This window comes from Dreissena polymorpha, chromosome 1 (assembly GCF_020536995.1).
Source record: "Dreissena polymorpha isolate Duluth1 chromosome 1, UMN_Dpol_1.0, whole genome shotgun sequence".
NCBI classification, from domain to species: domain Eukaryota; kingdom Metazoa; phylum Mollusca; class Bivalvia; order Myida; family Dreissenidae; genus Dreissena; species Dreissena polymorpha.
In genome coordinates this window covers 146,735,404-146,762,981 of record NC_068355.1, presented here as the reverse complement: position 1 = coordinate 146,762,981, position 27,578 = coordinate 146,735,404, and the positions used below count along the sequence as shown (strand labels likewise).

Below are 27,578 nucleotides of genomic sequence, written 5' to 3'. Positions count from 1 at the left end.
CTGCGGTTGTTGCACGCCTTCAAATGGGCTGTCCGGTACGCGCTGCGGTTGGTGCACGCCTTCAAATGGGTTGTCCGGTACGCGCTGCGGTTGGTGCACGCCTTCAAATGGGCTGTCCGGTACGCGCTGCGGTTGGTGCACGCCTTTCACATCTAGGCTTCTCAGGTTCCATCCCCGTTTACGGGAGCATGTGGATTTGATTGCTGATCACTTTACCGGACACGGGGTTTATCTGGAAACTCAAGCTTTCCCAAGCAAGACAAGACCACATTAAAAATAAAAATATATTTAACTGAAAAACAAATGACTGGAAATGGCAGCTATAATTCAAATTTTCCCAACTTTCGTGCATCAAATAGTTAATTAGGTATGAGTGTTCGAACAAAGTCCGAGTGGTCACATATTGCAGCCTCAGGCCTTGAAGGACCTCATAAACTTCGAATGACATACACACACCTTTTTAGAAATGGTCGGGTAAATGCAGGGGAGGAAACTGCATTATATTATTACTTATAACACAGTAACACGAGTTTTCGATCTGTATGGTTACGAACACAAAGACAAACGCAGAGTCGTTCAATCATTGACCAAACAAATATCCTATTAAAATCGGCAGCGCATTTATCAGGTTTAAATTTGTACTGAAGTCATTACATTTGAACACGTACCAAACATGCGTCCTGTGAAAAACATAATAAAATCGGTCAAAAAAGACTGATTTGAAATGTCAGTAATAACAGCATTTCCTTAAAGCGCAGCCACGAGTGAAAATATTTTTTTTCTATGATCACGAGTGAATTAAAATCGATAATCAAACGAATCCAACAAATTTTCTTTTTATTTTAAGCCTTTTTTCACAGTTTATATACATTGTTAAAGAGTTTAACTAAAGAATTTCGCTGGGATAATGAGGTCATTTAGTAAAAAAATGACGTCATTTCACAGTAAACAGTGAAAATTATCGATAATTTTTACTGATAATTTTCACTGTTTGAAACAGTGAAATTATCAGTTTTAATTCACTGATATTTCTCTATAAACCACCGGAAAGCATAAAATAAAAGTTTTTTACACACTGAACATAAATTAATAAATATTTGACAAAATCGTGCAGTCCCGCTTTAAGCGGTTATAATTGGTTAATGTATTTTTCCGACGTCAACATCTCTATAAGTCAACATGCATCGTCTAGTTCCTAGAGATTCTGGTTTTGAGGACACAACCAGCACATACAGCATGGTGGCAGGCGTTTGGATGTCCGTCTATTCACTCGGGTAAGTAAGGAACTTGATGGAAATAACTCTTAATGTGCACTTCAGAAGAATTATGTTGTATTGTAAATAAATATTGGATCGCGTTCGTAAATTGTATCAGATGCGTTTTTCTTCATCGTCCCGATACGCGAAAATTGACATGCAGGAATCAACATAAATTTACTGTTCTATCTGAATTATTGGAGTTTCTGAATAATAAGATCCAAAGAAAAAACTATTTGTTGTGTGTACATGGTATTGCTCACCAAGTGTTACTAAAGCATAGTATTCTATTTAAGCTGTTTCCCTTAGTTGCTTAAGTTACATGTACCAGTAATCAAGTATTAACTGAATACGCATGTATAAGTTGTTTTTACAACGAGAGAATATATATCAGATTCGGGAGGATGATTAAATGTATGTTCATTTATGAACATGCGAACATATAATATATATATAGGATCTGGCACGAGTTGTCATATCATACCATATTTTATTTAACGAGTTCAGGAATTGTGTTACTAAGAGAGCCTTTGGCGAGCTTACTAACGAATAAAATATAGTGTGATATGACAACGAGTGTCAGATCTTTCTATCACATGCGTTTAAATGAGCAAATTAAATAAATATTTACGCAAACATAATGATAAATCCCGAATGTTGTTTACATTTTGTGACGTCATTAGACGTTGCAACGTCATTTCAGCAAAATAAACGAAAACTTAGTCAATGAAATCGCTTAAAAATGTTGTATTTCACATGTGTAATATAAAAAATATGTAATGGTTATATTACATGGGAAACAGGGTATGGCATGTGATAAAAAAATATATGTAATGGTTATATATTATTTGGGAAACAGGGTATGGCGTGTCCACTTCTTTATATGTGATAAATGTATGTATATTATGTAATAGTATGTACATCTTCGTTAATTATCACTATAAACAAGACATACCCACGTCCTGATGCCATTGTCATGTTTTGTTTAAGTCGGAAGCTTTTACCTTCTATACAATAAACTGAAAATATAATTTATTAGTTGTATCCATTTACATGTTACTATTATATCACAATAGCGTAATAACCGGTAATACAAATTATATTAATGATATTGAAAATCGTATATTCGGCGACACAAAAATACGCTTATAACCATAGGCGCTCGATGGCAATGTTTATTTATTTATTTATTTTTTAATTTTAGTTACCCGTTGTTTATTATAATGCATACACATACTAAATCAATAAAAAATCATCCGTCAAAACGCCCTGTCGGAAGATTTTTATTGATTTAGTATCTGTATGTATTATAATAAACAACGGGTAACTAAAAAAACAATAAAAATAAATAAATAAACATTGCCATCGAGCGCTAATGCTTAAAACCGCCTTTTAAGTTCATAATATTTGACAACACACGGTCAATTCAAATTAAGTTTCAGTAATCAATTAAAGAATTAATGTAATGAAAAAGCAAACAATATATTTAACTACCATGTAATTAAATTTACCCTTATTATATTATTTTCATACAGTAATGTGTTATATCATATTTGTGTTTTTGCGTACGCGTGTGCTTGTATGCATAAAGCAACTATTACTTTCTGAATTAGTTCAATATACGTTTCGTAGATATTCACGGGTAGTTTCATAAGAAACACTTCAACGGTTTCATCAAATGTTATTTGCAGATTAAACACATGCATCCATATTAGAATTGTAAATCAATTGGCTAAACTTTGCATTTTGACATCGCATATATTAATATTGCAGAGACTTTATTGGTCTGTCGGTCGGCGGTGTACTTCTGGATACTGTTGGCTTTGAAGTGACTACCACGTGTTCAGCTGGACTGTGTTTGTTAATGGTAAAACAACGTTTGCTTTAAGCCATAATACATATACACCGAAATCGCAATCGCAAAATTGTTAAACACATACCGGTAAATGAGAAAAAATAAGCATTCACAACTTAAACTTCAAACCTGAACCACTCGATCGGGCTCATGGTTTAGGTTTCTGAGCCTCGATAAATAAAAGGTATCAAAATAAATCAAAGTTATCGAAATAAATGAAAAGCTTTCAACATTATTTGAGATAAGACTTAAATATTTAATGGACATTATTGGAAACCATTAAATAACTTTAAATCTGTTTTATACAATGATGACAGAAAGAGTGTAATTGATATGGCAAAATATATGCACGAAGCGATTACTACTCGAAAGAAGTTTTCGATTGATTCTTAATATTAAAGTGTTTCATGACGTTATAAGTACTCATACTGTGAAAGATATGACTTCAATTACTTACATGTCAAAGTTACGATATGATATGTTATGTATATACATTGTATGCTTATGTCTTTGTGTTACGTGTTGTTCTGCTTGTTGATAATATATTATTAATTAACCTTACTCTGTTGTCACCACATTGGATGATTATTGAACAATTGTTGTTTGGGCCGGAGTCCTTGCATAACAATAAACCATATGCTATGTGTTATGTGTTATTAAACGCTATATGTGTATGCATTATGCATTTAAAAAAACCTATGTGGGTCTTACGTTCACAGTGATGTAACTGTGGTATGTGCACACTATAAAATAACAGGCTTGTGCATCGTCAAGGTGTATGAATTCCACGCTTGAAATACTTACTGTTTTATTTGCTCAAATTGTACATTATAAATAAGCTCAACTTACTTTTTATAGTTAAAAAATAGTACCATGTCATTACAAAAGAAAGTAAATATCATTTATAATATTGTTATATATCATCAGATTAAAGTGCCGTTTTATTGTAGAACTTATGTGTCTGCAGATGATGTTTACTATTTCAGGCCTTTATCTTGAGTTTGCATTGGATGATGGACGGGCAATTCTGCAGACGATGTCTAAAAGGGGGCGATAAAGGAGCTTAATATGACGTGATATAACCATGCAGATCAAGAACTCGTGTTTTTCAATAGAAGCACCGACGCAGACACGATTATTAAAATATTGTTTGATAAGCTTTCTTGTCGGTATCCTATGAGATGATTTACTACCTCCACTCATGTATTAAGGCCATTCAAACGTGTTCTGAATGCACTTTGTTAACCTAAGTACCTAAAACATATCTAAATTTCTGACACAACACGCAACTTGTTTTCTATAGACAAAGAAGGAAATCAAGTGTGGGTTATTCTGCAATAATTATGGGCGGAGCTTAATGTTTCGAAAATAGTTCCGAATAAATAAAGAAAACATTGCAGTAAAATGCACGTGCTAAAACCCGCTCTAAAAGAAAATTAATAAATGTAGCATGTATATAAATGTAATGAAACAACAAATTGTATACTTGGTGATAAGAGGCATAACCACACCTACAAAGAATGTTATTTGTTAGAGACGTAATTAAGAAAACATTTATAGCATGTCAGCTTTTCAAGATGCATCAATAAACGTGACGTCATTTAGTTTCTACGATTTTTGTTCTCAATGAAAGTGACGTCATTTTCAAATTATTTATGGATGAAAACGACGTCATATGTTTGTACAATTCAATGACGTCATATAATAGTGAACTTTGTACTTAGATGGGCGGAGTATTGAAAAATCTAGCTCACGTTTAAAAGCTTGAATCAAATCAATCAGAATCGTGTTAGAATCGAAATAATAATTGTCTATGATGGTTTGTTGTCGAATAACCCACAGTAAGGAGCTTGACAGACCAATGTCATAAATGAAAAACTTGGAAGAGGGAAACTGTTTCCTAGCAACAGAATTTACATTCTTTATGAGGTCCTGACCTTCTGAGAAATAGCTGAAAGTCAATGCAGTGACAAACACTGGAACGTCTGGCATCTTACTGTCATCAACTTCCACAAATAATGCTGAAATGGGTAAAGTAAGATGAAAAAAATATTGTTTATTATTGCTAAGAAGGTTATGATTTAATGTATGATTAATCAGAAATCTGAACACTATACTTTAATTCTAAATACTAGCAAACTATATGTAGTTGGATTGACACTCAACTTTTGCACCAGTTATGTCAGTATACACTCCACTATTGAACCATTTATGCCAAAATATATTCAACTTTTGAAACAGTTATGTAAGAACACATTCAACTATTAAACCAGTCATGTCAGAATACACTCAGCTATTGAACCAGTTATGTCAGAATACACTCAGCTATTGACAGAGGCGTATCCAGAATTTTTTCCAAGGGGGGGCTCAACTGGAGAGGGTGCGCTTCCGTCGTTGATTTTTTTTTTAAATGGTACCTTCAAATGATGCAATTTCATGCTATCTAATCAGCATTTTGCATGATAAAAGTGCATGTAAAACAAGAACTTTAGTTTAGACATCAAGTGTGACAGACAGACAGACAGACACACAGGGGTAAAACAAATGTCTCTAAAACCAGTATTTTGTTTTAATAACATTACTACGCTTAAAATAATTATAAACACGACTAAAATAAGAAAAAACAAACAGTTTAATTGCATTAAAAATCTTACTTCAACAGAAATAGTCCAAATGTATGCCTTTTCCATGCATTTTTTCGGTACTCTTCATTAAACTTGCGCATAAATTGCAGACCACTGCGCTAGTGTAAACACATAATTTCAAGTATTTAATTTATTTTAAAGAAAATTCGTTTTCTTTTCACGATTCCCAGAAATTGTTGCATGGAACAATCTGTGCGCGCACTTCGCGAAAATATTAGACATGCCGATATTCACATGTTCAGTGGGTATACCCTGTCCCGATTTGATGATAATTTTATCAAATCTTTTAATAGTAATATATATACCGAAATTGTATTGGAACAAATTGCGGACGTTGTTTTTTTCTAGTTCTTGAGCACTTTTTCATGTCAATGTTGCTCAAAAGAAGATCGACCGTTAAAACAGAAACGTGTTTAGTGGTAAATAAAAGTTATTAAAAAAGTAAAATTAATCTTTCGGTTTCTCTAAATTTGTTCAGTGAATCGAATTTTCGGACGGACAGACACACAGGGGTAAATCAATCGTCTCTCAAACCAGTATTTTGTTTTAATAACATAACTACGCTTGAAAATAATTATAGACACGACTTATATAAGAAAAAACCCCAGTTTAATTGTGTTAAAAATCTTACTTCAACAGAAATAGTCCAAATGTATGCCTTTTCCGTGCATTTTTTCAGTACTCTTCATTAAACTTGCGCATAAATTGCAGACCACTGCGCTAGTGTAAACACATAATTTCAAGTATTTGATTTATTTATAAGAAAATTCGTTTACTTTTTCACGATTCCCAGAAATTGTTGCATGGAACAATCTGTGCGCGCACATCGCGAACATATGAACGCCGATATCCACATGTTCAGTGGATATACCCTGTCCCGATTTGATGATAATTTTATCAAATCTTTTAATAGTAATATATATGCCGAAATTGTATTGGAACAAATTGCGAACGTTGTAGTTTTTTTTCAGTTCTTGAGCACTTATTCATGTCAATGTTGCTCAAAAGAAGATCGACCGTTAAAGCAGAAACTTGTTAAATGGTAAATAAAAGTTATAAAAAAAAGTAAAATTAATCTTTCGGTTTCTCTAAATTTGTTCATTGAATCGAATTTTCGAAGTTTTGTTGACCTCATGTCTATTGCAATCGAGTGCTCTCGCTTTTTGGATGTTACCTCTCGACTCAAGGTAAACAACGCGCGAAGTGTATGTCATTTGCGGATGTGTATGGAACCACGGAGTGTAATCTAGAGTCCGTGATGGAACTATCAGCTTTGTGTGGTTAAACCCGCTCTAAAAAAAACAATATTGACATGGATTTAACAGGAATGAAATTAATCTTTTTAGGTACAACGTTTATTGCGGCAATGTTTGAATTCATTCAGAAATTATTTTAGTTGTTTCCTTAACCGCTCGACTGAAGGTAATTGGAGGATATTGTTTTTCACAAGTCCCATGCGGCAGCCATTTGTAAATATTTACCTATAGCTAAATGTATCCATGAATTTCATAAGTTGAATGTATCTCCTTCGGCCAATCAAATAGCACAGTTTATCACGTACAGTCAATGAAGCGTGCAGTTTAGCTGGCGAAGGTTAGTTCGTCTGTACACATGCCTGGGGCTAATCACACAAATTGACAGCTGTTAATGGCCTAATTCGGGGCATATGACAGGAAATACACAAGAGGATTGGAACTGTAAGGGGTTTATTTTTTTTAAATCATATCTAGCCAGCCAGCTGGGGGGGGGGGGGCTTTAGCCCCCTAGCCCCCCACCTAAATACTAGTTACCAGTTATGTCAGAATAAAATGAAATAATGAACTAGATATGTCAGAATACACTCGACTATTGAAACTGATATGCCAGAACACACTCAGCTATTGCACCAGTTTTTTTCAGAAAAAAACTCAACTATTGAACCAGTCATGCCAGCGATTCACGACTGATTAATTAAAACAGAGGCAATCTATGCAACAAATGTGCAGTATTTGAAATGGTGAGTGGAAATGTTTGTTTAAAAGTAACTTCTGTATACACCGAGATAGTTATTTGCACATGTTAAAAGACGATTACTCATCAAATAAACGGTATTCATTCTCTTATGAGTGAAATAAAACAATCAATACAAACTGCATTTTGCATTAAGCATTGAACACAAATAAACTCACTTTAGAATTGTACATTTGTCAAAAACTAAAGTAGACTTTAAACAAAGTTGGTTTACATACTATATTTACATTTCGAGATGATCTATTATAAGAATTTTGTTTTCGAACAAAGAAGACCCCAAACAGGCAAACTTATTATATTATGTCTTAAAATATAAAATGTATAATTGCCCACCTCATAGAAAAACATATATAACGAAATTGCACCGATCTTATTGAGAATACAACATGGACATTTTACATAATCGACAATAACGAATGTTAAGATACTGGCGAGGAACTATTGTCATTTAAAAAGGAAATCATAGACAATACTTTATTTTAATCTGAGTCACTGAATCCCCTTTGTATTGCCATGCAGATCCTCGCAAACTGTATCTCTTCATATATAAGTACGTATTTTTTTTAGATTAAAGGGATCTTTTCACGCTTTGGTAAATTGACATAATTGAAAAAAGTTGTTTCAGATTCGCAAATTTTCGTTTTAGTTATGATATTTGTGAGGAAACAGTAATACTGAACATTTACCATGGTCTAATATAGCCATTATATGCATCTTTTGACGATTTTAAAACCTAAAAATTATAAAGCGTTGCAACGCGAAACGATTGAATAATTTGGAGAGTTCTGTTTTTGTCGTTAAATTTTGTGAAACTACGAAGATTGCTTATATAAGGTATAAAATACGTCAAGTATGTGTACTCGGCGTAATAGCTGAGTAGGCTAAAGCGTTTTTACTTCAGGACTCTGGCAGGACTCCAGGGGTCACTGGTTCGAAACCTGCTCCGGGCAATGTTCTTTTCCTTTTTTTAATTTTATTCTTGATTTTTTACTGGAGCTTTTACGATCCGATGTTTACAATTATAAATATAAAGCATTTAATGAATAAGTTAAAAAATGCCAAAATCTGTGAAAAGGCCCCTTTAAAGTGTTGTTGAAGATTGCACCGTACACACACTTACAATTAGACTAGTTAAAGCAAATTAATCACACATTGATATTAAATTTGTTGGGTTAGTTTATATTCACAAAAATACATACGTGAATCGTTCTTCGCAAGAAGAAAATATAATTACAAGAATTATGTTCAATGTATGCGACAAAGACAAAGTGACTGGTTTACGCGAATGTCAAGAAATGAGGTCCATTATTAATTTAATACCTGTGCGCATATCTCAATCTGATTTTTCTGTCACGTTTGCAGATCATGTGTTTCAGTTCTTTTCGGAAATATGCCCCAGTCACTGAGTAGAGAGTAAAATTTATGCAATAGTTAATGTAGAAAATGGTCCTCGTGACGTGAAGGGTGTTGTCGAGATATACTATATGGTCGTTATGGTGTTGTAGTGTGATCGGCGACATCATGTGCATGTTGAACATCTTGCCTATTTTCCAGTAACGTTCGCACCATACAGAAAAGTATGGAAGATTCAGCGCAACAAAACAAATGGACATTGCAAACAAAATGAACGTGAATTCGAGGCGGATGATTGATTCCTTGGTCATTACGCGTTTGTTTTGTAATACCAGCTTGCGTATGATGAACACATTTAGAACAATGATCAGGATAAACGGAATAAATGTTATGATCACTCCATATATGGCGTCAAAAATGAAGGCCAGGGTATGGTAGTTTCTTTTGCTCGTGCACACCTCATCGCCGCTGATTGTGGAGAAAGAGCCACTAAGAACGGGCTTGAACACGCAACTTGTTGATGCAAACACCACGGCGCCGAGTATGAACCTGGATGCAGACCGGAGGTCACAAAGGTCTTTTCTACGTAGCGGAAAACAGACACCGATAAATCGTTCTATGGTGAAGAACACGAAGAACCAAGATGACAAGAATCGAGCGATATACTGAATATACAAAACAGACTGACATACGCCATCCTTCTGTAGAAATGGATGCCAACTGTATCCAGACAACAACGGTTCTCCGTGCTTTATCCATTCAGGCAGTACATAAAACACCAGTGTCGTTATGTCTGCGATTGCACGAGCGACAAGATAAATGCTTGCGGAAAGCTTGCGCAGGTTTTTTGACAAGAACACAATGACGGATATCGAGTTCCCAAACACTCCAAAGACGGCGATCACCGGTGTGACATAAGTGAAGAATCGGTGTGCTGCCGACGGCGAATACTGCGGTGTGTTGTCCAGTAATTGGAGATGGTTGTCATGGAACATTGGGCAGCCGACCGAGAGGTTTGACACATTGCTGTTGTATGTTTCGTCATTTGAGCACAGCCAGGGATCATAGTCTCTGGCCTTTGATGAGCCATTATCCTGTAAAACATAATCAATATAGCATAATTATTTTAGTGTTTCAACTTTATTTTTATACACTGCATATTTATCGAAAATAATTCAGTAAATAATAAGTTCTCAAACGCTTCATAACATGAAAAGTTATTCTATTTCAAACTGCATACACATAATAAACAGTAGTATATGCATTTTCATTATTGATGATTTTGTCTGAAAAAGCAATGTATTATAAGTCGCAAAATATGTTGTAATTATTCAGCACAAAAACGCACGACCAACTCTCGTTGAACTCGGCGTGTTCCATTACAAAAATCAAATAATATATTACCGCGTTAAAATATAATTGCCTAAACAGCTTGTTGAAATCTTTGGCAAGATCTTCCATTGACATCATGGCTTAGTTATTGCAGATTTCAATGCATCTTAAAACAAACAATACATGGATAAGAGTTAGACAGATAACCTTCGCCTCTAACAAGCATTGTAACCACCATAGCCCTTGCAAGCATCTGACTTTTATGTAAATGATTTGATTATTAATAATTACATAATCGGCAATACATTTGTAGAACACACAGACATACACGAAAATAGTTTAGGGCACTAACATAGTAATTTGTATATGAAGCCCAAATTCAGTCATACATAATTTACTGATTTGTTTTTACTTGGTTCGCATATTTGTATGATTTTGCAAACGAAACTTTTGAAACTAAAATTTATCTAAAACTAAAAAAGTACTTAAAAAACCATTCATGTCAATAATGAAATGAATCACTGGTTTGACAATTTTATATATAATGCATTTCTTAAATATACAAACGTAGGTACATGTTTTAAGTTGAATTAGAAGATATGATAAATCGTTGTTTAGTGTACAATAGTATGAGTTGATAATATCACTACTCCTTTTCCTTATGATGCTACTTATTTCCTTATGAAGCTATTTAATTAATGTGTTTTCATGATCCGCGCCATTCCAACAGGGGTCAGCGTAACTCTAGACCAGCAAGTGTGATGATATTATACACACATACAAATGCTGCTAATTGTTACGTAATTTGACGGATATAATTAGCATTGGTTGATCACTGAACCTCTGCGTACAAAATTTGTCGCCGACTGGTCTACATTACTCTGGCCGTATAAGACCCATTTCGCATGACGCTCAAATGAGACACACATCTCACTCTGAGATATTTGTTTAATCTTTTTCAGACTTTTAGGAAACAACAATCTATCAATATGTCTATTAACATATTGTAGTACAGCATTTTAGGTAAATCTGGCCTTATATTGCCTATTTTATGTGCATAAGTTTATTGCATTTGGAATAATACAATAATATATATCAAAATCATATAACCGGTAATACACACACGGTACAGTTGAAATTAAGATAAACATATAATTATTTATCTTAGATATGTACTGAGTGCAATTATGACAGTATGTCTATTGTGTTCAATCTTTAAACTTCTGTTACGCAAGTTTTCGTAGCCTTCAACAATAGAACTAGATTTTCATCATTTGATAACTGCTCAAAAACTTTTGCTGAAATGTTACTTGTTCGCGAAAAAGAACGTGAACAGCAAATTGACTTTATGTCATGTCTGGGACAATCTTGTATCGAGTATGTTGGGTTTAAACATTAAAAAAGGAACATGTTTGCCGATTGTTTTACGTGATCAATACTTGCGACAAAATTGAAATAGCCAAAGACTTGAAATTTGTTACAAAGTGTTTTATATGTTTCATGGACCAACCGATGTTTCTAAAACATTCGCACGTGTAGTTTAAGTCTTCCAGTAGACAGAACAGAGAAAAGGGGGTTTCGCATAAAATCAACAAAGAGATACGAAATTATTGTGTTAAATATAATCAATACGAACTAAACTCTTAAAGCAGCAATAGTGTACATTTCCTTAAATCGTCATGTACGTAATGAAATTAACGTTTCAGTGATTTGTGGCAAAATAAAGATTGGGAACTATTGTTACAACTTTTAAAGAAGGTGCGAACAGAGACACAATAAGTCAGTAATTATCAAGTAGTTCTTTAACAAATGTTGTTTATAATGTCATGACCTTTTCAGTAGTTGTGAAAGATAAATAATTTGTCATGTATTGTTAAATATGTCTTGATGAAATGTTGTTTATATTGTAATATAAAAGCTATTGATGGTAATATGTAGAAAATGCGTTTTAATATGCATATATTCATTGTCAACTCGGTACGGTGTTGCGTGGGATGCCCTATACCCCAACACACCTATTAACGAAGAAAATAAACTGTATGAAAAAACAGACAGACAGACAGAAAGACAGACTGCCCAACATTTTATTCAAAACGTTAAACATTTACATAGTAAATCGTCTTAAAACATACATTTACAAAGAATATGTCAACATGATAAGGCAATCTCATTTCTGTATTTTGTGAAAACTAAACAACACCAAAAAGTCAATAGTTTGGAAAAGGGTATCGAGTTTACATATATGACAATACCATTTTTGTCGTGCAGATGAGCAAATATTGAATATATAGTTAAATGTGCAAAATATATGTAATAGAAGTGGATAAATGTTCCATTTTAAAGGGACCTTTTCAAAGATTTTGGCTTTTATTGAAGTTTGTCATTAAATGCTTTATATTGATAAATGTAAACATTGGATCTAAAAAGCTCCAGTAAAAACAAGAATAAAACACACACACACACACACTCACACAAACACACACACTCAAGTGGGCTCGAACCACTGACCCCTTGAGTAAATGTCTAACGCTTAGACCACTCGACCATCCATGCTCATGCAACGAGTGATGTATTCTATACTTAATATAAGCAATCATCGTAGTGTCAAAAAATACAACGATATAACTCTCCAAATTATTCAATCGTTTCTGGTTGCAACGCTTAATGATTTTCAGGTTTTTAAATCGTCAAAAGGTGCATATAATAGATATTTTAAAGCATGGTAAATGTTCAGTATTACTGTTTACTGAAAAATATAACTACAACGAAAATGAGCAAATCTGAAACATTTTTTTAATTTTGTCAATTATCACGAGCATTTTAATTTTCTGACAGCTCGGTGAGTGATTCTTTTATTCGTTTATAAAAAGGTGAAAGTGTGATATGTTTTGCTGTGTTACCTTACTTAAGCAATGATAAATTTTTATATCCTGATGGCCTTAAATAGTAGTTGCGTTTGATACACATTTTTCTTATTGTTCGGTTTCTTTGGCACAAACATAAAAAAGCGACATTCATCTTCTACATATTTTGTGTTACAAATTAAACTGTGTTGTTCCAATCTCTATGTTTTATGTATTGCAAATCTACCTGACTTGAAACCTAATTGATGTTCCGACATGCGCAGTTTACACAAATAGAATCTAGTACTTTTTGGGAGAACATATAATTCATACACCAGCGTGTGTTTAAATAACCTAAAGATTTCGGAAACAAAGCTCTTATCTAGGGTACAAAGACGTTCTTGTTTGAAGGTGTCAATAACTCTTTGTTTAAAAATATGTTCACATGCTTTAAAATTGTGAACATTATTAAACACATCCGCAAAAGCATGATTTTCCAACATTAGCTTAATGTCATATACTTAGATACTGTTACCTTTAGAACAGTCAGTTATTAAGTGATTTTTCGTTATCATTAAAAATCTCTGTATAAAAACTTAAACAAATAATTTAACATACGGCTGTACAAAGTTCCATATATTGGGTAGCTCCCAATTCACAATTAACTCTGGCAGTACAAGTATTAAGTTTAACATTAAGTTTTCTTTTTCAAAATTTCAAGTGTATTCTTTCGATTTCTTTCGCTTATGAATATCTTCATGTAACTGCTGGGGACTTAAAATACCAATAGTTTCAATAGAGTACTCGTTTAACAAGTTATCACATCCATAAGCGTTGTTGCTTTTAAGCGATTTGAAGCAGTTATGTTTGCTGCTTTGGTAATCGGAATATCAAGTTCAGGGTAAATAGTATTTGGTTTATTAAAATCATTGTTAATATTGAAATTATATGCCTCTTCATTTTTTACAATCGAATCAATGGCCTCCTTAATTTATAAAGTAATCACGAAAATCCTTTAACGGTAAATTTCCATTGATTTTACTTCAAAATGATTTAACGTGCTTCTGAAAATTCTTGGGGTTTAGTGGATTTCATTTGGTTGAGTTTACGCATTTGCTGCTTAAAGTTATATTTTTTCTTCCTTATTATCTGTTAATAATGTGCTTTTATATAAATTATAAGTACTGAGTTTCGAGTGTTTGAACTATTCAAACTATTTAAGGCGTTTAAATAAATATCTCTAGCGGTTTTGCATTCCGTATCAAACCAATCAGTAAGAAAGCGCTTACACTCATGAACATACGTACTGTCATTAAAAACTTTTTTTTTATGAAAACCATAGGTTTGCTCTATCCTGCAAAATATTTGTCACTAAGCATACTGTCGACTTATAATATATCAGTACAATTCGAGCTGTTAACAATTGCATTAAACTTTGACAATAACACCTGATCGAAATTGATCACTTAACTGTTTATTCCAATTTTTTAATTTTAATTCCAAAAAGAACGAATTTACTTCAATAACATTGTTACTTTGTAAAAAAAAACAATAATGTGGCATGGTCCATTCAGTGAAATTAACAATAGTGTTAATTTGAGCAAAATAATAATCTTCATTTCTGTCGAACAACCGTAATGCGAACAAAATGTGTAATAGTTCAAATCGACTAGTCGACCGGTCGCTTTACATAAATCTTATAATTTAGTCCCATGAGTAAAGTGTATATTTAGTATTTGATTAAATTTAATTGAGGCCAAACTAGAGGTGTTATTGGCGTCGCTCTGGAGAGCGGCGACTAGTATGTAATGCATTTTTTTCGCTTATGGAAGGAGAAGTTATTTACAGATCAATGTATATATTTTTGTTTTAAGAATATCTTGCATAGTGGTGATTTTTTGTGTAATTCAGTGTAAATAAGTACTGCATTTGTGCCTATTACATTTATTACAACAGGAGAAAGATCACAGGGACTGGGTAAATACGCGAAACTTTCTGGTTTTTGTATAAAAACAAAACATAATCAAAATATACTTATTTTGTGGTTTTTCTAATTTGCTTATTTAGTGGAGAATCAATGTAGTACGATATTTGACGACCTGTCGCGCAAGCAAGTTTATTGGAAGGCGTAGTGGTACGAAAACGTACAATGTATTAGTTTATTAATAGACATATAATAACGATCGCTATACACAACTTCACCAAATAGCAATACATAAATGATGTCAGCCGGAATATCTCAGTTGGGAGAGCGTTAGACTGAAGTTGTTTACGCAACATTCATCTAAAGGCCCCCGGTTCAATCCTGGGTTCCAGCACAAAAGGAACAGTTCGGCGACTGACAATTTTTTTCAGTCAATAAATAATAAATATAATAAAGCTTTATTTTATGTAGACATTTTAAAAACCATTTTACTACAATTGGACATTTTTATTAAAAATAATGTATTGCCGCGTGGTGACAACGTTATTTAAAATTTCTTACATGTACATCACTTAAATATCTTATAAAAAAATACACGTTTTTTTATATTAACAAATAAATGCAAACAACACATCTATTGTCCATGTATTTTTATGGTTGTCTATCATAGGCCCTAAGTACTATCCCTACCACATATAGAGCGCGAAGCGCGACACGTATTATTGATTGAAACAAAGAGCTGCGATAAAGGAAGCAGCCGCTTATCAAGGAGGAGCTGTGTCCCAGCAACCCGTTTCCCTAGAGTCAAGCACTCCTCGATGTTTTTTTAAGAACCACATATAGAGCGCGAAGCGTGACACGTATTACTATCCAGGTGGTATGGGCCCTTTAGCATTATCCGACCATTACGTCCAAAGTTATCTTCGTAAGAATTTGAGAAATTTTGAAAGCGTTGTTCGAAGTCGAAAATTTTCATCCGATTGTTCCCAAACTTACACAGGTTTTTTTTTTTATCAATGAGGACCCAACCCAAACTCTATATGAGCAATATCGGACCATAAGTCCAGAAATATGTCTCTTTGAATTTAAAAATAAAAGTGAAAAACTGCTTGGTTAGGTGATAATGTCAACATTTTTCATCAGATTCTTTCCAAACTTACAGCGTCTTCATATCAATGAGCATTTTTACCTCATTTAAAATGAGAAAAATCGGGACAATAAGACCAGACTTTTTTCTATTAAATTTGACAAAATAAACAATTTCCACTTGTTTAAAAGATTTCACAACTTTCGTCTGAATCTTACCAAACTTCTTAAGTGTTTTTATATCAGTATTATATCAGTATCGAACCCTATTGAAAATGATGAATATCGGAGCAATAAATCTATTATGTTCTTTTACTGAATTTCAAAGTATTGTGAAATGCAGCTTCTTTATGCAATTTACAGTTTTCATTCATTTTTTTTCAAACTTTTACAGTGTTTTCATATCAATGAGTACTCAACCCCTATCGTATATGAGCAACGTAAGAATAAGTTCAGAATCATCTCCCCTTGAAGTTGAGAAAAATATGAAATTACGCTTACAAGATGAAGCAGATTTTTTAAAACCTACACAGTTTTGTTCCATTAATGAAAACAGCACACGGATGCCCGTAAAAAAGGAAACCAATGAAAATAAAATGAACTATCATGAAATATTTTGGGGTTACAATACAAAATCATAGATAATGGTTATTTGGGGGTTATAACACAACATCATAAATAATGGTTATTTGGGGGTTATAACACAAAATTATAGATAATGGTTATACCAGTATCTTTTTCTATTTTGTCTAAAATAATCGGACAATACAGTAGACTCTCTGTAAACCGGACGGTCTCGGGACCGGCCTGATCGTCCGGTTTTCAGAGAGTTCCGGTTTACCAAGAGTTGCATATTGCCGAAATATACATTATTGCATTGTGAACAGAATCACATAAAAATAAAACAAACCATATACATTTACATGTACCACGTGATAACTGTACGCAGGTACTGTTGATGTTAATTGCATTCTTAAAAATGTGGTTTTAATCGATTAAAAGCAAAAAAAATCCATACCGACTTGTTTTTATTAATCCCAAAGTGAGCGTGGTGCTTTATACATACACGTACGTGGCATTTGTCATATAGGCGAGTGACGACACAAATAAGATTAATGTAGATACACGATTTATTATGCAATACATACATGTACCACATTTCATAAAACATACACACAAGCAAAAAACGGCGTCATAATTATTTTTTTAAGATATTCAAATTAGTAAACGGCAATGAATGAATTTGCATACAGATGGATGGATATTTAACAGTCATATTTCTAAAAGTTTATCTGACAAACAAATAAACAACCATTTCAGCGTTAAAAACATGGCTTTAAGATCTTTTAAAATACCCGAGAAGATCACAACAAAGTGATCGTCGCAACGGCATGCATTAATTTTTTAATTAAATTGTTTATCATTGGCGATAATAAATAATTAATAAAACGATCGAGTCAATCACTTTTTGGTGTTACCGCACGTCTATTATAGACATTCACAGTTTGTTTTACATTACTTAATCGGACTCCAGTAGCGCGGTAACGACTTGACACCTTTATGGTATGTTTAATCCGATTATCGATAATTGCGCGAGCAAAATGTGTGACACCGCACTCGCTGTGCTGACTAGATATTGTTATTTTCACGCCTCGGGCATCTGGAGAATTTAGACCGTCCGGTATACTCAATGTATTTTACGTTGAAAATGACCAAATTTACGGAGATACCCGTCCGGTTTCCGGTTTTCAGAGAGTTCGGTTTATTCAACATTTTTTAACAGAGAAATAGCAGGAAAAAATACGGGACTGGGCCGACCGTCCGGAATTGGGAGAGTTCCGGTATTTAGAGAGTCCGGTATTGGCAGAGTCTACTGTATATTAATATTTACAATAGAAAAAAATCGTTCCATGTAACTTCATTGAGTGCCTTTTACACTGAAATTCCCGACGCCCTTTGATACTTATCTTGTACGGACTGTAATCAATATTATCCGTGCAAACATTAACTTAATCAAGCATAATAAAATCATTCTTTTGACATAACCTTCTCTTAGAATCTCCAAAACTATAGACTGCTTTTTTAATTTCTGCGCGCATTTAGCGTTTGAGTATGTTTCTGTATGCTGCGCACACACTACAGCTACAACAAAATATTTAGTATGTCTACCGTAGTCATACATCTTTCATCATGTTATATCCACATTAATTTTCTTGCGCCATCTGTTAAAATTTTCTTTAAAATCTGTTTCTTTGATAATAATGACTGTGGGAGCGAAGTAAACACAACTTTATGCCATTGTTTCTTTTCCTTTTTCAACAACATCTAACAATAGGTTATAAGAGTCGGCGGAATTTTTTTAATTTACCTTTCTATATACACAGACAAGTTAGTTGCCAATCGAATAAGGATTAAAAAGTGACTGAACTAGTGAAAATATCTTTGCAACAGTCTGTATACATAAAACGTTTATTGAAAATAAGAATAAATAATCAAATGTATTTTCTAATGGAAGCTTTGAGTCGGTTGGATAGTGGAGAAAAAAAAACACGTGTTTACGCCTTAAGGAAACTTTGATAGTTGCGTTTGCGTTACTATCCATGAAATGTTTGAATTCGCTTTTTGTTCCACTTCAAAGTAGGTTACAAAGGTGCATAAATATGTATGCATATATTTTAAATTACCGCAAAAGTATGATAAGCAAATATTATTAAACTTTTTTATGCAAAAAATACTCCGAAATTCAGAATCCGCATATAACAGCCTCTTCTAAACTGTTGCATGCATGCAACTTGAAGGGATCTTTTCACGCTTTGGTAAATTGACAAAATTGAAAAAAGTTGTTTCAGATTCGTAAGTTTTCGTTTTAGTTATGATATTTGTGAGGAAACAGTAATACTGAAGATTAACCATGCTCTAATATAGCCATTATATGCATCTTTTGACGATTTTAAATCCTAAAAATTATAAAGCGTTGCAACGCGAAACGATTGAATAATTTGGAGAGTTCTGTTTTTGTCGTTAAATTTTGTGAAACTACGAAGATTGCTTATATAAGGTATAAAATACGTCAAGAATGTGTATTCGGCGGAATAGCTCAGTTGGCTAAAGCGTTTTTACTTCAGGACTCTGGCAGGACTCCAGGGGTCACTGGTTCGAAACCTGCTCCGGGCAATGTTCTTTTCCTTTTTTAAATTTTTTTTTGATTTTTTACTGGAGCTTTTATGATCCAATGTTTACATTTATCAATATAAAGCATTTAATGAATAAGTTAAAAAAATGCCAAAATCTGTGAAAAGGCCCCTTTAACAACTTTCAAATACATGTATATTATATACGCTTATGTGTATCAGCAAACAAACACATTATTTCAATTAACATGTAATAAATGGTTCCGTACCTAGCAAAACACTCCTTTACTCACACGACACTTTCACTGCTGTTTGTGTGGTGAAGATCCATGCGTTTCTCGCACGCCTGTTCGATAGCGCACTCTTTTATTGGGGCGGCCGATAGGATCTTCATCAGCAAAGCGACGGTAGAGAACTTTGCACTCATATTTTTTGTTATTTGAAAACACTTTAATGTTTTTCCAAGAAATAAGAATATCTTTAAGTTCGTATTGATGTATATTTTGATGTTTTATTATAATTTTGCTATAGTTTTGCTGCTAACAAAGTTTAGATAATTTTATTATAGGGAGCTATACATCTGTCGCTGTATTGTTTTTTAATAATTGAATATTTATAAAAGAAAAATCATTTATTTGATACATTGAAAATACAAAACGCTTATAATTTGACATCTATTTATTAGTGTAATTTCAGAAGAGTTAGCCCTTATTTTGGTTTCCAGTGCTATACATTAGACATTTAACGCAGTTTATATATGTATAAAATCCAAATGACTTCCTCCGACACAGTCACATGCCATTACAGCAATCAAGACAAAGTGCAACATGCCACATAGAGACACCCATGGTCCATGGCAATTAATTATTAGTTTATATGGTTTTTGCTGCAGTAACTTCTTCTCAAAAGTTTAAACCCGCGTTTTATGCTTATTGGGAATGTTTTTTTTTTAATTGATTAATAATAAATTTATTAATAAATCTAAAAATTGTCGAAAATTTTCATCGGCATTTTTTAAATAACATAACGCGAAAGCATGCTTAAAACCCTTGAACAATTCGCTGCTTTGTAAAAAGATTATTGAAAACTCTCAAATGTCGCCTCATTTCCCGTGAGACAAAATATATTGCAACAAAATTTGAATGCAATCGTATAACGGCGACATATTACATTTTGCAGCGATCTGCAAGTGGATTGTAGAGTAAACCGAGGTTAATTGCTAAAACAAAAATAACCCAGACGAGTATATAGTTTTTTTATTACAAAGGGATTCCCTCTGGAAAATATTCAAAGTGAAGAGCAATTTAATGCTGACAGATTTGCGAACCATAATACATCGAATACTTAAAATGTATATAATAAATATGGCTGCGGAAATCATGAAGCCAAACAGAAATTGTATTACATGTCATATTTGTTTTGAAAGGGTGAGATCGTTTATGAATACCAGGAAGAGGATCGGTCCAAGCACACTCCCCTGAGGCACTCCGCGGGCTTGATATCAACAAGAGGCAATTAGGAAGTAATTCATCAGACCTGTGTTATATTAGTAATTATATTCAAATAAGTCTGCATTTTAAAAGTGTTTGCAACAAAATGTAAATCACATCAACAATAGAAGCACTCGGCTGTCTTGTCCAAACCACTGTGTTCTGTTTTTATTCAACACATATTTAGCTTGTAAAATGTTAGTATACCATTTAAGTAAACCACAAACAACCAAAAAAATGGAGAACACAAGTTAAATTTTAAGAAATTTAATTTTCATAATTTTTATGTCACCAAAAAAACGTCATTTTTTTACTATTTTTACCACAAAAATGGAATTTAAAAAAGTTCTATAATAACTTTTTGCGAAACTTCTCAAATATGTTCGTCTATGTATGGTTATCATGAAACAAAATTAAAAAAAGGGTGTCACCGCACTTTTAACAGAGATTTTTTTGTTTTAACTATCCCTACCGTCTACGTCAAATTTTATAAAATACATCAATTAGGCAAAACCCAAGTACAGGTACATAGATTGTAAGAAATATGCATAAACATTAGAAATTGTTTTGAATCTTAACTGGGATCACAACAGCTTACCAAAAGACATAAATAAAAAACAATATTTAATCACAAACATAATACCATACAGTATCAAACTCGACCTTAATCATTAATAACTTACATGTACTTGTTCACAGATTTCGGCTTGTTTTGAAGTTTGTGATTAAATGCTTTAAATTGATAAATGATCCAGAATTCACTGTCCAGGAATTTCTGTTACATCTCAAAGAATCACATTTTACCTTAACTTCCTGCTGTTTGTGCATGTAGTTTCTTATTTCATGGATAAGTGCATTAAACTGGCGAATATCATCACTGGTAAATGTAATTACAGCTTTCCACGATCAGGGGAAAATCCACATAATGTGGTGAAAATGTGGACATTTTTTTAGATTTTTTTTGATAGTGCATAAATCGCGTTTAATGTTGCATCTTTATGCCGAGTTACGTCTTGAACAAAGTAAATAATCAATAAACAGATGGAACCCCTAAAGCATGCTTACAAAATAGAAGAGCCTCTGTAAACCATTTAAAAGAAAAATAGATTTTTAAATTGGTCCTTCGAGACGTAATTTTCGAGTCCAATTTGTTACGTCTTTAGAGATATAAGTTTTACACTTAGGTCTGTGTCTAATCAGTGCTTACAATGGTACGGTGTTGCCTTCAAAATACCTACAATCATCATCAGAATAAATCAATTTGGGGGGTAACGTTACATTTCCGCTATTTCTAAAAATAAAATCGGGCGACCTTTTGTGTCCAAAATGTTACGTCTCGAAAAATCAATTTTTTTACGATAACGCTGTTTACTTTCACATATCGGTTGCGCAAAGGCGCCGGAAAATAACTGCACACATTATTTGATGACGTAGAACGCATTCAACGAATTTGTGTACACAAAAGCTGACAACATGGCCGAATCTTCGACACGAGTTCGGTAAGTGAAGAGAGTTACGTCTGAAATAACCTAACCTAGCCTTAAACATCCGAGTTTTTTTGTGAAACGACATGCCTTAGGTATCGTTTTATTGTTTTAAAGTAATTCGAATAGAATTATGATTTGACTTTGGTACGAAAATAAAATGCAAATGAATAAAGGACGACAGAACTGCAAGATTCAATGGCGATGTTCAAAATAGACGTCGTGTCCAAGTTACATCTTAGGAATGAAAATGCATTTAGTCGTCTTTGTTGTCTGCTACGACTTATATTTTCCCACATACTTGTGCCTGGATGGAAACAAATTAGAGATTACCCTGTTCCATGTTTTAAATTGTTATGTTTAACCAAATACAGTGTTTGAACAAAAGATGTAACGTGGACTACATTTTCGACATAAAGGATGTAACTTGGACTACAATTAATTGGGAAACCCATTGGAACTGTTTTTTTTAAATTGAGTAGTAACATAAAAGATGGGTATATGCTGCAAAGGGTTAATGTCATTCACAGTTATTTTTAAGAATTCATTTTCTTTCTAGTTTGAAACTATATTGAACTGTCTTTGAAATTTGAAATCAATGTCTGGCAAACTTTTAATATGTTTGTATACATGTATATATTTAATAAATTTATAATTTGATTTTTGGAGATAATTCAGAATTTCAAATAAAGGTGTTTTTTTAATGAGACAATTTCTTGTTCCAAACCATAAACGACACTTAAGTACTGAAGTGAGCATTTAATAGGAAGCAGCTAAACATGCCATTGAATCAAGCAAGCATTTGTTTTAAAGCTAGAAACACCTTACTTGTTATAAGTAACAATAGTATAGAAGCTTTTGTTTTACTATATAAGCAGCAACTTTAACTCAATAGTTAACAACTAAACATGTATTACATTTTAGGTGGATGAATGGCCGTGGGTCATATTCTTCAAGAAATATAAAGATAATGCATGGGTTATGAATGAAATAAGGCATACCATCCTTGAATCAGATATCCAGAGAAAGTTGGAACCACCTAAAGTGTCCAAGCTAGGTTGTCGGCTACTTTACAGATTTGAAAGTAAGTTGAAGTATTTAATGTTACATTAAGTATGCATCAACTGTGACATGTACATTGTAAATGTACTGTGGCCTAATGGTTAAGGTGTCCGCCTTGGGACCGGGAGGTTGAAGGTTCGAGCCCAAGAGGGAGCGTTTGTCCAGGAAATGTTTCTTTTGGGACTTATTATAAAATGGCCAGTTCCTGAGCCGCGAGCTAGTTAAATTAATGGTTAGTGACTGAAATCCGTCTGGCATCTTGCCTAGTGATAGAAGTTGGGAGGTACTTGGTATAATCAGTTGGAAGTGTCTCATAAGCCAGACTGACTTACCCTTTTAATAGGGGTGACACTATAATAAACAAAACCTTTACCTACATACATTTGTTTTCTCAGATTTTGAAGCATTTCCCCCGTCTTTGAATTTTAAAAATATGTAACTCATCCTATATTTCCAGGTTACAAGGAAGACAAGTGAAGCAGAGAGAGAGGGAGAAATACCATGTTTGCAGTTTAGAGTTTGCTGTTGTTTTAGTCTGTGAAAATCTCAGAATAAATAATATGTTAATTACTATCTGTCTCCTTAAAAGCTATTATTTTTTTATTACCCTGCAAGTTAAAATCCGTTTATCTGATTGGTCAATATGCACTGAATATAGTTTAATATTCCTTGTCATTCATATATTGATATAAAATCAGATTTGTGGTTTAATTTTTGAAGGTGTTTAGCCCCTTTTAAGTTCTGTAATGTGCTTAGTTTTTTATTTTGAAAAGTGAACCAATTAACTAACCAATTAGCTAACCAATTAGTTAACATTGTTTAATGCAGGTTGGAATTAATGCTGAAATATAGGAGCTTTCAGCATTTCTTTCAATCAGCATTAAACTACATACATGAAAAGGTGAAAATAGGATAAACTTCGGTTATCTCTTCGCAATTTGTCTGATTTCTTTGACATCGAGATAACGAGAGTCATTTTGTCGTCCAATGTTAGTCTCTGATTTCTAAAAACATGTCAGAATTGTCATTTATAATCAAGAATTATGAACTGCTATCGTTTTAAATGTTTCTAAGTAACTAGTCTTTCATTTGGAATCAAAGAAAGGAAAAACTTTTGATTATTTTAATGTTTTTTATTGAATAAATGTTCAATTTTTGTGTCCAGTTACATCTTCGATTAAAATTGCACATATTTTAATGTCATGGCACTTTGGAGTGGAAAATCTATGCTAGGAACATGAAGTTGTTGGTAATTCAAGAAAGGAATGAATCTCATTAGAACTGTTCATCTATTTCCAAAATTAAAGGCATAAAATTCCATCGAGTCCATGTTACATCTCCAAATTCAGGGAAAACAAAACATCATAATATAAGGGTACACATCTTAAATATGAATTTGACAATTTCACAGTACAACCGTCTTATTTCAATACAAATATTCACATCATTTTATTTTAAGTATCATGTTGTGAAAATCCTGGACACCAAACATTTTGAGATGTAACAGAAATTCCTGGACAACGAATTCTGGATCAAATTTAAACGACATGACTAAAAAGCTCCAGTATAAAACAAGAATGAAATAAAAGAAATAAAAAAGAAACAAAAAAAAGTTAACCCCACCTGGGATCGAACCACTGACAATTGATTTATAAACCAATTCGGTCATTTCTGATGATACTGATAACAAAATTATTGAGTTGTGATAATAGCACCATCGGTGTTGCTATAAATATAATCTCCGTTAAATAAACTGCCGCAACACCCCTTAAAGGGACCTTTTCAAAGATTTCGGCATGTTTTTAAGTTTGTCATTAAATGCTTTATATTGATAAATGTAAAAACATTGGATCTAAAAAGCTCAGGTAAAAACAAAACTAAAATTTAAAAAAGACAGAAAAAGTAACCCTCAACAGGGCTCAAACCACTGACACCTGGAGATGGGGGAAGATAGCAAGCTATCTTTTTTGGCCATTTTCTAAAGAAACATCCACATTTTACCGAATAACATAATTGTTTTATCTCCTTATGTCTTAAGTTATATATATTGGTGTATATATTGATATATGTTTTGTACTCTTGTTATGTAATGAAAACGGTCAGTCAATGACCATTTAACCACAGCATATGTTTTGTTTGTTACTTCCACCCAGTGCATAAATGCAAACTATACGAAATAACTTATAGGTGTTTTTTATGCGTTGGGTGAAAGGAACGGCAATCAGATAGACTTTTACCTATCTACATTAAATTCGGATCAGATTGGCTTTATTCCCTGTAAACAGTGACGGAAACACACGAAGAGAAACGATCTTTAATTATGCGCATTCAGATGCCACGCCGCTTTACAAAGAGAACAACGAACACTTTTGATTTACCCACCTCCCACCCCTATCTCCTCAAAAATAGACACTTGCCTGCAGGTACTCAATTGTTTTGTTATAACTAGTATATTTGTAATAACTTTTTGAAGGCGGCCATTTTCTAAAGACACCTCCATGTTTTACTGAATAACATAATTGCTTTATCTCCTTATGTCTTAAGATATGTTTATTGGTGCATATATTGACATATGTTTTAAACTTTTGTTATGCCATTTTCTGGCCATTTTCTACATAATCATAATCAGTGATCTACAGACATCTTAAATTATACTCCCTTAGAAACGTCTTTGTATAATTCTTCACAGCTCTCATAACCGCATGCCGCAATGACCGGTAGAAGCGATGTTGACCAAATTGGGTAAGGTGGACCCCGTCTGCTGCAAAGATCTGTGTCTGGGCACCGAAGATACGTCTTTGACTCCAGAATGTAATAGATGCATGAGATTCCAATAACGTCTTTAAAATTGAGTTTATGTGACGTCGTTTTGCCTCATATTCCTCTACACTGACGTTCCGAGGTTTTGCACGTGTGAACAATTCACAGAGAATAACCTGCTTTACATTATAGTCCTTCAAAAGCAGGACGCCAATCTCCTTTAATGTACTTGCCACGGTTAATGGCACTATCCTAGAGTTTATGCCTATCCCACAGTTTATGTCGTTTCCACCGAGCTGAAATACAACAACTTGTGGCTTATGTACTTTAAGAAAACTGTCAAATCGTTGCTTAAACTTGTCAGTGCTTATATGTCTCAGTTTATTTTCGCAAACGCACAGTCCACCCAGCCCCATATGGATCACCTCGAATTCCCTCAGGTCATAGTTGGCAGGCAGGAAATGATGCCGAAAGCTCTCGTTAGTCTACGGATAAAACTATGACCCAAAATCGCTACAGAAATTCTTTGATTTCTTCCCTCCATTTCTAAACAAAGGACATCGACCAGTGCACTATCGAAAACTGGAAATATGTCCAAACCTGGTAATTTAGAGTTAAATTATCGATGTATTCCGTAAAGTGTAACACTGTTAAATAAATTTCGCTATGCAATCATGCAAAATTCATAAAATAACGTGTAGAATCTAATAAATCAGAAAATTTCGTTGTTCTCTTTGTAATGCGGCGTGGCATCTGAATGCGCATAATTAAAGATCGTTACTCTTCGTGTGTTTCCGTCATTGTTTACAGGGAATAAAGCCAAGCTGATCCGAATTTAATGTAGATAGGTTAAAGTCTATCTGATTGCCGTTCCTTTCACCCAACGCATAAAATACACTGATACGATATTTCGTATAGTTTGCATATAATCAATCCTCGTAGTGTCAAAAATATAACGAGAACAGCAGAACTCTCCAAATTATTCAATTGTTTCGCGTTGAAACGCATTCTAATGTTCAGGTTTTTAAATCGTCACAAGATGCATATAATACATATTTTAGAGCATGGAATATGTTCAGTATTACTGTTGCCTCATAAATACCATGTATACAACGACAATTTGCGAATAGGAAACTTTTTTTTAAAATTTTGTCAATTAAACAAAACGTGAAAAGGTCCCTTTAAGACTTCAAAAAGTTACATACCAATACATTTTAAAAGGAAAAGACTAGATAATTGATACATAAAAAGGTTTAGTAAAATTAGATATTAGCACTTAAATAAATTGACGATTAAAATGGTATAGACTTGTTGTTACTGTCCGACGTAATTTTACTTACATTTTTT

At 33.4% G+C, this 27,578-nt stretch overlaps 1 protein-coding gene and 2 long non-coding RNA genes across 5 annotated transcripts in view; 2 read left to right on the top strand and 1 right to left on the bottom strand.

Moving 5' to 3' along the window:
* The window catches only part of LOC127854666 (14-3-3 protein epsilon-like), a 159,370-nt gene that overhangs the window by 58,936 nt on the left and 72,856 nt on the right, over nt 1-27,578 (top strand). The gene's annotated exons all lie outside the window — the stretch shown is intronic.
* The window catches only part of LOC127854803 (uncharacterized), a 142,107-nt gene that overhangs the window by 69,890 nt on the left and 44,639 nt on the right, over nt 1-27,578 (bottom strand). The window lies entirely within an intron of this gene.
* On the top strand, nt 22,116-24,627 carry LOC127854787 (uncharacterized). The gene is made up of 2 exons (XR_008037100.1): nt 22,116-23,493; nt 23,929-24,627. It is a non-coding gene; the product is annotated as an uncharacterized LOC127854787 (long non-coding RNA).